General features: G+C 56.4%; 1 pseudogene; it reads left to right on the forward strand.

Annotated features, from left to right (window-relative positions):
• The first annotated feature begins 5985 nt into the window (after positions 1-5985).
• On the forward strand, positions 5986-12118 carry LOC144274355 (C-type lectin domain family 2 member B-like; annotated as a pseudogene).
• Positions 12119-12397: the final 279 nt, after the last annotated feature.

The following is a 12397-nucleotide window of genomic DNA, read 5'->3' on the forward strand; positions in this document are numbered from 1 at the left end:
GCCACTGACTGAGCTATTCCTGGATACTAGGCACTCGTGTGTCAGTGTACCTGTAACAGCAGAGCCAGGGCGCTGGGACTGTGCCTAGAGGGCAAAAAACATGGCCCATTGCCTTTGTCACTGAACCAGGCCTGTGGTTGTTCTTGACAAGTAACATCGAAGACTGCTGAATAAGCAGTCTCCCTTATCTGCTATTAATAATAACCAAGGGTAGAAGCACCAGGCAGCCTGAGCAGCGTTATGAAGGCAACAATGTTACAGCCTTCAGAACTTTGCAACACTGAGTAATCCTATCGAGGTCTGCTGAACAAGCTATCTGAGCAGAGCTGGACAGCACACTGAAAGAACACACAAGCAGGGCTGGTGCAACCACTAGGCGAACCAGGCAGTAGCCTAGGGCGCCAAGTGGTTGCGGGAGGCGATGGAGCAGAGGTAAGCTGGGGCGAGGGGAGGGCCGCCTGCAGCAAGTAACGGGGGGGGGGGGAGGGGGGCGGTGCACAGGGGAACCGCCCCCCGCCCCAGCTCACCTCTACTCCACCTCCTCCCTTGAGCACCTCCCTGCTCTGCTTCTCTCCCTTTCAGGCTTGTGTGCCAAACAGCTGATTGGCGCCGCACACTTGAGAGGCGGGAGAAGCGGCGGCATGCTCGGAGAGCAGGCGGAGTAGAGGTGAGCTGGGGCGGGGAGCTACCTCGGAGGGGCTCCCTGGGCCAAAGGGGAGGCAGCGGCAGCGGGGAGCTGCCCCGGGGGGGGGGGCGCCCCAGGGTGGAGGGGGGGCGGGGAGCTGCCACAGGGGCGGGGGCAGCACAAGGTGGAAGTTTCGCCTAGGGCGTGAAATCTCCTTGCACCAGCCCTGTACACAAGGGTGGCACTGGGAGTGGAGTTGTTGGGGCTGTAGCCATGCCAAAATTTGCCTTAGCCCCCCATGCCCACCCCTCCAATTGAAAAGATCAAAGCAGCCACTGCTCTCTGGCTGCCCAGCTCTGAAGACAGAGCAGAGAGAGCGGCAGCTGCTAATGGCGGCTATAGGGGCTGGTACATACAACCTACCTCAACCTCCCCCCCACAGGGGTTGGGGAGAGCATGCAGAAGACCTTGGAAAGATGAAGTCAGGTGTCTTTTTCAGGTATCTGTTTTTGTGGGGGTTGGGTTGGGTTGTTTTTGTTTTTGGCAAAATTGCGAGAAATGATGTTCTCTTTTGCTCCAAAGCATGGTTTGTTGACTGTTGGGAGTCTGAGTGTTGCTTAGGGTGTGAGAGGTCCTGGGTTGTCCTGATGGCTGGAATTCTTTCCGGCCAGGGTGTCCCCCCAAATGTACCCCATGGGGGTAAAGCTCCCTAGCACAAGCCACATAGCAAGGCTTAATAGTTGAGCTGTAGTGGAGGGTGGTAAGGCTTTCTTGTTGGTACGCCCAGGAAGGGGCGAGGCTTAAGGGGCGGCCTCTGGAGGTGGAGGCTGAGAGGTCCCTGGGGCCGATCCGCCCACCAGGCAGAGGCACACATGTGCCCCAACCCCGAAGGCCAGAATGGAGCATCCAGCTCAGCCAGAAAAGAGCAGCAGGATCTGGGGGTACCTGGACCCCATCCATCCACCTGTCAGGGTCAGCCCCCCAAGTCAAGAAGGGTGCACCCAGATCAGCCAGAAAGGAGAACTCTTGCAGCTTTCCTTTTGGTTTTCATCTACCCAGTCTTCCCCTTATTGTCATCGAGGGCTCAAAGTGTCCCTTCGTGGGAAGCGAAGACGCAGGCACTGGATTCTGCCTAGTGGGAGCCAACCACACACACAACACAGACTGTTGCCTAGGGTACTGTGGCACTCTAGGAGTGCCATTTCCACATGGTTAAATTTTACACCTAGATTTGGCTGTTGGCTTTTGGCCCAAAATTCTGAGGCCTGCAGCAATGGCTAAATGTGGCTTGTTGGTCTAGGGGGTCTGATTCTCACTTCGGGTGCCCGAGGGCCCTGCTGCAACTCCCAGACTAGCCCGCCCTATGGGTGTGTTTGCTGCTGTACCTTCCCATTCACAGGCCCCTTCTGCCTGGGTGTGTGGCTGGTTGTTTGGTTTTGGAAACTCCTGTGGAATGCAGCTATCCTTAGAGTTCCAAAAGAATTTGTTGGACGAGGGCACAAGTCTCCTTTTGGGTGCAAGAGATCCCCGCTTCAAGTTTCATCCAAGCTCTTGCCAAGGCAATGGTTGCAGCTGACTTTTTTGTTTTTTTGCCTGTGTTTTTCTCCAGCATCCTGTGGAGGGAGAGCTGCATTAAGGTCTAAATTGGATTTGTTGGTCAAGGTGTATCATTCTTACCTCGGGTGGGAGAGAGTGCAGAGAAGACCTTGGAAAGATGAAGTCAGGTGCAGTACATTTTCAGGTGCCTGTTGTTGTGGGGGTTGGGTTGGGTTGGGTTGTTTTTGCTTTTTGGCAAAATTGCGAGAAATGATCGCTTTTGCTCCAAAGCATGGTTTGTTGGCTGTTGGGAGTCCGGGTGACGCTTAGGGTATGAGAAGTCCTGGGGTCAAGTACCTGACAATCCCTCTCCAAAGGGTGCATTTGCTGCTGTCCCTTTGTTTGTTTTCCCTACTTTTGCCTGGGTTTTTCTCCCAAATACTGCGGCGTGAGAGCTGCATTAGGGTGTGTCAAGGTTCCTTCCCCACTCTGAACTCTAGGGTACAGATGTGGGGACCTGCATGAAAACCTCCTAAGCTTACTTTTACCAGCTTAGGTTAAAACTTCCCCAAGGTACAAATTATTTTACCCTTTGCCCTTGGATTTCCACTGCCACCACCAAACTTTATCTGGGTTCCTGAAAAAACAGAGTTTGGATACGTCTTTCCCCCCAAAATCCTCCCAACCCTTGCACCCCACTTCCTGGGGAAGGTTTGGTAAAAATCCTCACCAATTTGCATAGGTGACCACAGACCCAAACCCTTGGATCTTAGAACAATGAAAAAGCATTCAGTTTCCTTACAAGAAGACGTTTAATAGAAGTAAAAAGAAAAGAATCACCTCTGTAAAATGAGGATGGTGAATACCTTACAGGGTAATTAGATTCAAAACATAGAGAATCCCTCTAGGCAAAACCTTAAGTTACAAAAAAGACACACAGACAGGAATATTCATTCTATTCAGCACAGCTATTTTCTCAGCCATTTAAAGAAATCATAATCTAACACATACCTAGCTAGATTACTTACTAAGTTCTAAGACTCCATTCCTGTTCTGTCCCCGGCAAAAGCATCATACAGACAGACACAGACCCTTTGTTTTTCTCCCTCCTCCCAACTTTTGAAAGTATCTTGTCTCCTCATTGGTCATTTTGGTCAGGTGCCAGCAAGGTTACCTTTAGCTTCTTAACCCTTTACAGGTGAGAGGATTTTTCCTCTGGCCAGGAGGGATTTTAAAGGGGTTTACCCTTCCCTTTATATTTATGACAGGGTGTGAAGCCGGTTTGGTGCTCCAGGGGTGTGAGAGATGATGGAGATGACCTTGGAAAGGTGAAGTTCGGCACAATACTTTCCAAGTTTTCTGGCTAGAGTGGCCTGTTCTTTCTGCCAAAATTCTAAGGCACACCGAGTGTGTTCCTTGTGAGGGAGGTTTGTTGGTCTAGGGGTAGGTGTGACACTCTGTTTTTTGGGGTAATACCCTACACCCCCATGTTCATCCTTATAATATGATTGTGTGCTATGCAATGGAAGTTTTGTCACTTTGCGTGTCTTTGGAAGGACCATGATGCACTTAACATTGGCCCTGTGTCCCCCTTGCCCCCCTTTCCCGGGCTGGGTGGGGGGGCCTGTGTCCCCTTTTCCCGGCCTGGGGGGGGGCCCTGTGTCCCCCTTCCCCCCCTTTCCCAGGCTGCGGGGGGGGGCCCTGTGTCCCCCTTGCCCCCTCTTTCCAGGGCTGGGTGGGGGGCCCTGTGTCCCCCTTGCCCCCCTTTCCTGGGCTGGGGGGGCCCTGTGTCCCCCTTGCCCCCCTTTCCTGGGCTGGGGGGGCCCTCTTTCCCCCTTCCCCCCCTTTCACGGGCTGGGGGGGCCCTCTGTCTCCCTTCTCCCTTCCCCCCCTTTCGCGGGCTGGGTGGGGGGCCCTCTGTCTCCCTTCTCCCTTCCCCCCCTTTCCTGGGCTGGGTGGGGGGCCCTCTGTCCCCCCTCTCCCTTTCCTGGGCTGGGTGGGGGGCCCTCTGTCCCCCCTCTCCCTTTCCCGGGCTGGGTGGGGGGCCCTCTGTCCCCCTTCTCCCTTCCCCCCTTTCTTGGGCTGGGTGGGGGGCCCTCTGTCCCCCTTCTCCCTTCGCCCCTTCCCCGGGCAGGGTGGGGGGCCCTCTGTCCCCCTTCTCCCTTCCCCGGGCTGGGTGGGGGGCCCTCTGTCCCCCTTCTCCCTTCCCCCGCTTTCCCGGGCTGGGTGGGGGGCCCTCTGTCACTCTTCTCCCTTCCCCCCCTTTCCCGGGCTGGGTGGGGGGCCCTCTGACCCCCCTCCCCCTTCCCCCCTTTCCCGGGCTGGGTGGGGGGCCCTCTGACCCCCCTCCCCCTTCCCCCCTTTCCCGGGCTGGGTGGGGGGCCCTCTGTCCCCCCTCCCCCTTCCCCCCTTTCCCGGGCTGGGTGGGGGACCCTCTGTCCCCCCTCCCCCTTCCCCCCTTTCCCAGGCTGGGGGGGCCCTGTGTCCCCCTTCCCCCCTTTCCTGGGCTAGGGGGGGCCCTCTGTCCCCCTTCCCCCCCATTCCCGGTCTGGGGGGGCCCTGTGTCCCCCTTTCCCCGGCTGGGGGGGCCCTCTGTCTCCCCTCTGTCCCCCTTCCCCCCCTTTCCCCGGCTGGGGGGGCCCTCTGTCCCCCCTTTCCCTTCCCCCCCTTTCCTGGGCTGGGGGGGGCCCTCTGTCCCCCTTCCCCCTTCTCCCCTCCCCTCGGGCTGGGGCGGGCGTGGGGCCTCTCGGGCCCCCTTCCCCCTCCTCCCCTTGTGCTGGGGGGCCCCTCCATCACCTTTCCCCCCCTCCCCTCCCCTTTCTCCTCGGGCTGGAGGGCCCCTCCGTCCCCCCTCATCCCTTCCCCCTTCCCACCCTCCTCGGGCTGGGCCTGTCTGGTGGCTCCCCCCCCACCCCCTGTCTGCTTGCTGTGGATGGGGCACCTGTGTGGAGCATGGAGCTACCTGGGCCCTTTCCCTCCCATGGCCCCAAGCCAGTTGGGGGGGAGGTCATCAGCGCACTGTTGCTCCCTGTACCCCCAACCTTGTACCACTGTACCCCCAACCGTGGTTTCTCACGGGCATCCTCCCCCTGCCTGCGTTCCCAATGAACAAGGGGGAAGGAAAGGGCCACTCCCACAATTTCTCCGCCCCTCCCCCCATGGGGGAAGTTTTGGACATGAAGTTTTAATGGTTCTGTTGCCCACTGGTTGGGCACTTGGCCTTAGAAAATTACTGAAGTGGAAATCGATAAGTTGATTAAAATTGATCATTTCAATTGAGGCGTTGGACTTGGTGATTTAATTGCCTTGATTTTACTCAATCCATCCTGATTCTCTCCCCCGCCCACCAACTCCCCACTCCTGTTAGGATTCTCGACTTGCTCTCGATTGCGGGAGGTATGTGTGGGGAGGGAGGGTTTTTTCCTCCTGTCAACCCCAGCTGGGTGCCTGTCACACGGGGGTGGTGTGCGGCGGGTGGGGCCTGTGGCAGATCAGTTCTCTGAAGCCCTGGGGGGTGGAGGGGCCGATGGCATTTAAGGGGGTTCAATCATCATGGCACCGCCTCTGGCAGGGGGTTGGGCTGCTGGGCAGGGAACGAGAAACCACAAATCGTGCCCCACCCCCCACTGACCTGTCCTGCTGGGTCCCTCTCGACTTTCAGATCGGCCGGAGAGTCCGGAGCAGGGTGTGGGGGGAAGCAGGGCCAGGACCCCTGCCCCAGCTCAGCTTCGCTGCTGCTGAATCGGACCCAGTCACAGAGAGGAGCCGACCCCAGCCCAGCGTCTCCAGCAGCGTGTGCAGCCCAAGTGTCACTGAGAGAGACAATGGGGCCAGCAGCTGGACCTGCTGGGAGCGAAGAGCCACTGCAGGAGTGGCCTGTTGAGGGCCATGGACACCTGGAGACTGGAGGAGAGCCAGGTAATGGGGTGTCGCTGCTGGGAACAGGCTGGAGAGAGACACTGAGGCTGCCCAACATGGGGCCAGGCTCTCAGTGGCAGCAGCCAGTTCCCAGCAATACCCTGTCTGTGGGCAGCAGGGACTGGATCACCCCCAGGGGCTCTCAGGGCACCGATCCCTGGTTCACAGCTGCTGTCTGGCGCACACAGAGGAGGTCGTGGGGCTGTGCAGGGCCCTCCTGGGCTGGGTGTGTCAGACCCCCTGTGACAGCCCTGGCCCATCTCTGCCTGGTTCGTTCTCCCCACTTCTGATGTGTATGGCCAGTGTGAGACCCCTGTGTGCGGGGACAGGGGCACTCGGCAGTGTGGGCCCAGCCAGCGCTCAGCAGGGGGCAGAATGGGGGTGGGGATGGTGGGGGGGCAGTTGGAGCAACTGCCACCAGGACATGCGGGTCCTTATCTCTGTGCCCCTGAGCTCACCAGGCCTCCTGGCAGCCTGGCTGGGAGTGCCCAGGGGAGGGCACTGGGCTGAGGGGAAAGAGGGGCTGTTCTGCCAGCCCCAGCCGGCCTGACCCTCCGGGCTCCTCTCCCAGAGCGTCTGACGGAAGGAGCAATCGACAGAACGGTGCATGTTCGAGTCCAGTGGTTCTCAACCTTTCCAGAGGACTGTCGCCCTGTCAGGAGGCTGATTTGTCTTGCACTCTGCTAAGATTCATCTCACTTAAAAAAACTACTTGCTTCCAAAATTGGACATAAAAATACAAAAGTGTCACAGCCACTTTTCTGGAAAAATTGCTGACTCTCTCATTGTTGCGTATTTAATTATGAAATAGATCAATTGGACTATAAAAGCTGTACCTTTCCGTGTATAGTCTATCGAGCAGTATAAACGAGCCATTGTCTGTATGAAATTTTAGCTTGTACTGACTTAGTGCTTTTTATGTAGCCTGTCGTAACACGAGGCAAATCTCTCTATGAGTTGATGTGCCCCGTGGAAGACCTCTGCTTACCCCCAGGGGTACACGAACCGGTGGGTGAGAACCACTGTTCTAAGGCAGCTCCAGCCCTGGTGCCGTCGGGGAGACGTGTCCTCGTGGCCCTGCCTGACGAGTCTTTCTGTTTCAGACCCTCATCGTAACTGCAGGAGATGTACAATTGTGCTCGCAGTCGCCCTCGCAACCATGTTCTTAGTTCTCATCATTGTCCTGGCAGGTGAGTTCTCACCCTTCCCTTCCCCCTCTCTGCACATCCCATTCCCCCTGGAGCCACCACAGTCACTCTCTCCTCCTGGCCTGTCTGGCTTCTGCCCCTGGGACAGAGGATTCCTGGGGGATGTTCCTCCAAGACCCTCCTCCTGCTCCCTCCCAGACCCCTGCACCTGGGCACTCTCTGTGTCAGGACTGAAATTAGCTCCCCCCGGACCATCTCTGAGCACTTGGGGTCCAAGTCACTGTTGCCGGGCCCCAGGCACGGTCACTGATACCCGTGCAGAGTGGGGGTGATTGACGGTGCAGGGCAGCAATGAGCTGGGCCCTCTGCCTGCAGCGTGTCGCCCTGAGGTGCCAGCCTGGCCTTCCTGCATCCCCAGGTGGTGCCCAGTGCTGGGCAGGTGCTGGCGTGTCACTGAAAGGAGCCATGGAACGCAGTACAGACACCTCCCTTAACGCAGCGTGAAACCCACCCCTTGGTGACCTCGGCAGGGCAGGGTCTCGTCGCGCTATTGATGTCCCCGCCTGCACAGACAGCATGTGCGAGCGCAGATGGCAGCTGTTTGTGGTGACCGTGAACCTGGCTGGCTGCGCTGGACAAGCCGGGCAGCGGGCGTTCGGTCTCCTGAAGGGAAGGGAGTTTGTTCCCGTCTTCATCTCAACCTGCCTCTCCAGGGAAGCAAAGCGCAGAACAGGGGGAGGGGGCAGCAGTCCAGGCTAGCAGAACTCCTTGGGGTACTAGAGCTGGCAAATCATGTTGCAGTTAATCTCCTACCCATTAATTATTGCCCCCCTGCTGGCCCCCTGGTAACTGTCCCCTCCCTCTGCGGCTCTCTGCCCACCTCATGTTGTAACACTGAGCTTGGGCCCAGCTCTCTGTCCTGGGCTTCATGGCATGAGCTGCTTGTCAGCTGCATCCCTGTTGAATGTGAACCCAAGAGAGGGAGAGCAGAGTCAGATAACCCCCCTCTGGGGCTGGATTCCCAGCATCCTCCTGGCTCCCTCATGGCCTTTCAGTACCCACCCTGGTTCGAGGTGTCTCAGAAGCCTGGGGCGCAGGGGCTGATCTCCCCCTGTTCCCCTCATTGGCGGGTGGCGGGTCTCGCTCACACCACGTGTCGCTGTCTCATTCTCAGTGTGGAGACCTAAGCTTCCGTCACCTGAACCGGGGCCCGTTGCTGGATCGGATACCGAGGGAAATGCTACTATTTCTCTGAGGCCAAAAGGAACTGGACCTGCAGCCTGACCCACTGCTCTGCGCTCAGCGCCTCCCTGGCTGAGATCAACAGTGAGCAGGAAATGGTGAGAGATGCTCGAATTGCAACGTTCTGGTCTTGGCTCAGCAGCTGCTGCAGGAGAACCTGGGCTCGAGGAGCAGCTCTGAGTAAATGAGCTTCCAGTTGCTGAATGCCAGGCCTGGCTGGCTGGCCCGGGGCACCTCTTGTGTCCGTGTCTGACTGCAGGGATCACTCACTGTCAGCCCTCTCAAAAGGAGACCGCCCCTCTCGAGGGCAAGGCTGGCTTGAGTGTCTTCTGGGTGGCGTGGGGCCAAAGGGGTACTGAGATCCCAGATTGACTTGAAGAGCCAGTGCTCTTGGGTAGCCAGATGAGGATGGGGGGGCTCCTCTTAGCCCTGGCCCCTTCTGGCTGAGGATTTGGTGGCTCTTCTCTCATCCCTGGCCCTTCCCAGCATCCCTTATTGAGATCAGCTGGGCTCTTTCCTTCCCCTTCCCCTGTGATGGGCAGGGGAGCTCAGCTGTTCTGTAAGGTGAGGCGAGGTTTGGGATAGGAAAGTTTAATACTGAATTACCCAGAGCTGGGCAAGAGGGAGGCGAAAATCCCCAGCCGTTCCCTGAAAACAGAGCCCTTCAGTGTATACCTGTGAGTCTCTGGTGCACAGAGCCTGTGCTCTGACACCACCTCTCCCTCTGCTGTTTTTAGGCTTTCGTGCTGTGGCGCTATAAAGGCAGACTTGACCACTGGATTGGCCTCCGGAGGGACCCTGGGCAGCTCTGCAAATGGGCCAATGGCACCAAATTCAACAACCTGTAAGTTTTCTGTGAATTCCCTGGGCTTTGGGTCCCTGGCGTCTGAGATAGCGAGTTCAGGCCGACGCACCAGTCAGTGCTATGTACTCTGTGTATTAGTGATGGGTGGAAGCAAGTGTTGTCTGCTGGGAGACTGGCAAAAGCTTTCAGATCTGTCTGGCTTTAGTGGGGCCATCTGCGTTTAAAGATGCCTGATAGTCACAAATGCTGAGTGCCTGGGGCTGCCATGAGAAGTGGGGTACAGTAGAGATGGCCCAGACGATATCCCAAGAGGGATTTCAGTGGGATCTGGGTGGGATCAAATAACCAAACCCCAGTTGAGCCGATAGCAGGGTTTGGCCCTGGACCATCAGCACTGAAAGAACGGCAGAGTAGGTCACGCGGGCGGGGGAGTGGCACTACATGTCCAGGAAAGCATAGAGTAAAGAACAGTAAAAATCGTAAACGAACCCAACTGTATCCTAGCATCTCTAAAGAATAGAAATTCCACACTTGAAGAATAAGAATCTAGCAGCAGGAATATACAACTGACCAGGATGGTGACTGTGAAATTCACCGAGATTAGAGAGGCTACAAAAGCAGAAAACCCAATAATAATGGGGGTTTTCAACTATCCCCATATGATTAGAGATGTGGAACAGCTTCCATATGAGGGGAGACGACTAAGGGGGGGATATAGGAGGTCTATAAAATCATGAGTGGGGTCAAGAAAGTGAAGAGGGAAGTGTTATTTACGCTTTCACGTAACGCAAGACCTAGCGGTCACACAATTAAATGAATAGGCAGCAGGTCTGACACAAACAAAAGGAAGTATTTCTTCACACAACACAGTCAACCTGTGGAGCTTGTTGCCAGGGGATGTTGTGAAGGCCAAGAGTATAACTCTGTTCAAACAAGAAGTAGATAAGTTCACAGAGGATAGCTCGACCAGTTCCTATCAGCCAGGATGGTCAGGGATGCAACCCCATGCTCTGAGTGTCCATATACATCTGATTGCCAGAAGCTGGGTGTGAATGGGATGGATCACTCGATACTGACCCTGTTCTGTTCATTCCCTCGGAAGCACCTACCACTGACCAGTATCGGAGGACAGGACACTGGGCTAGATGGACCATTGGTCTGACCCATGTGGCCAGTCTTATGTACTTACAGCTGAATGGCGTTTTTAAAAAAGCCCTTTGCGATTGATGGGAAGCTGGAAAATGTGCCCAGAGGAGGCTTAGCAAACAAGTCAGTTGATGACCTGTTGTTTGATCCCAGTCAGATATTTTCACATATTCCAGCAAGGATGCCCTGATGTCGGCAGCAGTCTGTCTTTGTGATTGCCTCATGAGCCCATCTGTTAGCCGGCCTGTTTGGGGTCTGTCCACACCGCAGCTGGCACCATGCCATTGCAGAGAAACTAAATGAATTCTTTGCAGCAGTCTTCGTGGCTGAGCGTGTGAGGGAGATTCCCAAACCTGAGCCGTCCTTTTTAGGTGACAAATCTGAGGAACTGTCCCAGATGGAGGCGTCATTAGAGGAGGTTTTGGAACAAACTGAGAAACTAAACAGTAACAAGTCACCAGGACCAGGAACTCAAATGTGAAATTGCAGGACTACTCACTGTAGTCTGTAACCTATCATTTAAATCCGCTTCTGTACCCGGTGACTGGAGGATAGCTAATATGACGCCAATTTACCGGAACTGGGTAAACAGGCATCTCAGTGGGGTGTTAACCCTGAAATCTGCTACCCTGCGGGCGCCTACCCCAGCAGAAGGCTCTGGGTGCATCATTGCCATCCCCTCAGAGCTCGTCTGGGGTGATGCTGGTGGGGGAGCCACCCACAGCCATCTGCTCAGGTGGCTGTGAGCTGGGCTCTCCCTTCTCTGGGACAGATCTCACCCCGAGCCAGAGGCTGGTGGCCTGAGGGCAGGGAGATCCCGGCCTGCCCAAAGAGTAGTGCTGGGCCTCCTCCCAGCCCAGCACATGACAGCTGTGAGTAGCCAGGATGGGACCATGGGGAAGGATTTGCCTGTGGGCCTGGATCCCACCCTGTTCCCAGGTGGGAAGCGCTGGCCTCCAGCTCTCACGGGAAGCTCTGTGTGAGTGGCTGGGGTCACCCCATGGCCGCTGGGTTTGTGCTGCTGGCATTTCACTCCAGCCGCCCCCTGCAATACAGCCTGTCCTGACAGGCCTCTGGCCTGAGAGCTGATGTAAACTGTCCAGGGAGCCCTGGACCCAGCTATTCTGTGCGGCGTTACGGCTGCTCCTCGCCACGCTGAGAGCCACTTGGAGCCTGCGCCCAGGGCAGTTTGGGTGGGTTGGGCCTGCAGGGGCCCATCCAGACCCAGCTGGGTGTGTGTGGGGGGGGGAGAGTAGGACCTGGGTTAATACCCACCCAGCATAAATGGTCCATGGAGGTCAGTTGATCTTCGAACCTTTCCTGGCCTTGCTGCCCCACTGCCCCCTTTCTAGCTGGGGCCTGTGGCAGGTGCAGAAAGGGGAATCGTAAGGGGCTGTAAGTGCAGCAGCTCCCTGCACTGTGCGAGAGTGTCTCTCCCTGCCTGTGACTGATGGGAAATGTCCAACTCCTACCTGACACCAGCTCCCTGGCTTCTCTCTTGCAGGTTTCCGATAGGAGGAGACTGCGCGTATCTGAATGGTGTGAGTGCGGTCAGCAGCTTGCGATGCAGCAGTGAGAGACACTGGATCTGCACCAAACCCGATGCATTTACACAGGCACAGGAGGCTGCAGTGGAAGGGGGCTGGTAACAACAGTATTATAGAATCTAGCCCTGGAAAAGCCTGACTGTGATTTCTTGTGACCATCACATCTGAGCAATTCCAGAATATCGGGGAATGCTCTGCGCATCACTGGGTTACTTCCCTGTCTGGCCATCCATGTATTGTGTGCCTGATGTTGGATGTCTCTTTCCACACTGAGCTAGGTGCAAAATTAGATTGCAAAATCCACAAAAAAGGAAATCTACAGGAAGAAACTTACAGCAGGGGGCTGTGTGTGTGTCCATCTGTGGTGTTTAAGCATAAAGACAAAGGATCGGTCTGATCTCTCTCGGTGTGCAGAGACATACTGGATCCT

This window comes from Eretmochelys imbricata, chromosome 14 (genome assembly GCF_965152235.1).
Source record: "Eretmochelys imbricata isolate rEreImb1 chromosome 14, rEreImb1.hap1, whole genome shotgun sequence".
NCBI lineage: Eukaryota > Metazoa > Chordata > Testudines > Cheloniidae > Eretmochelys > Eretmochelys imbricata.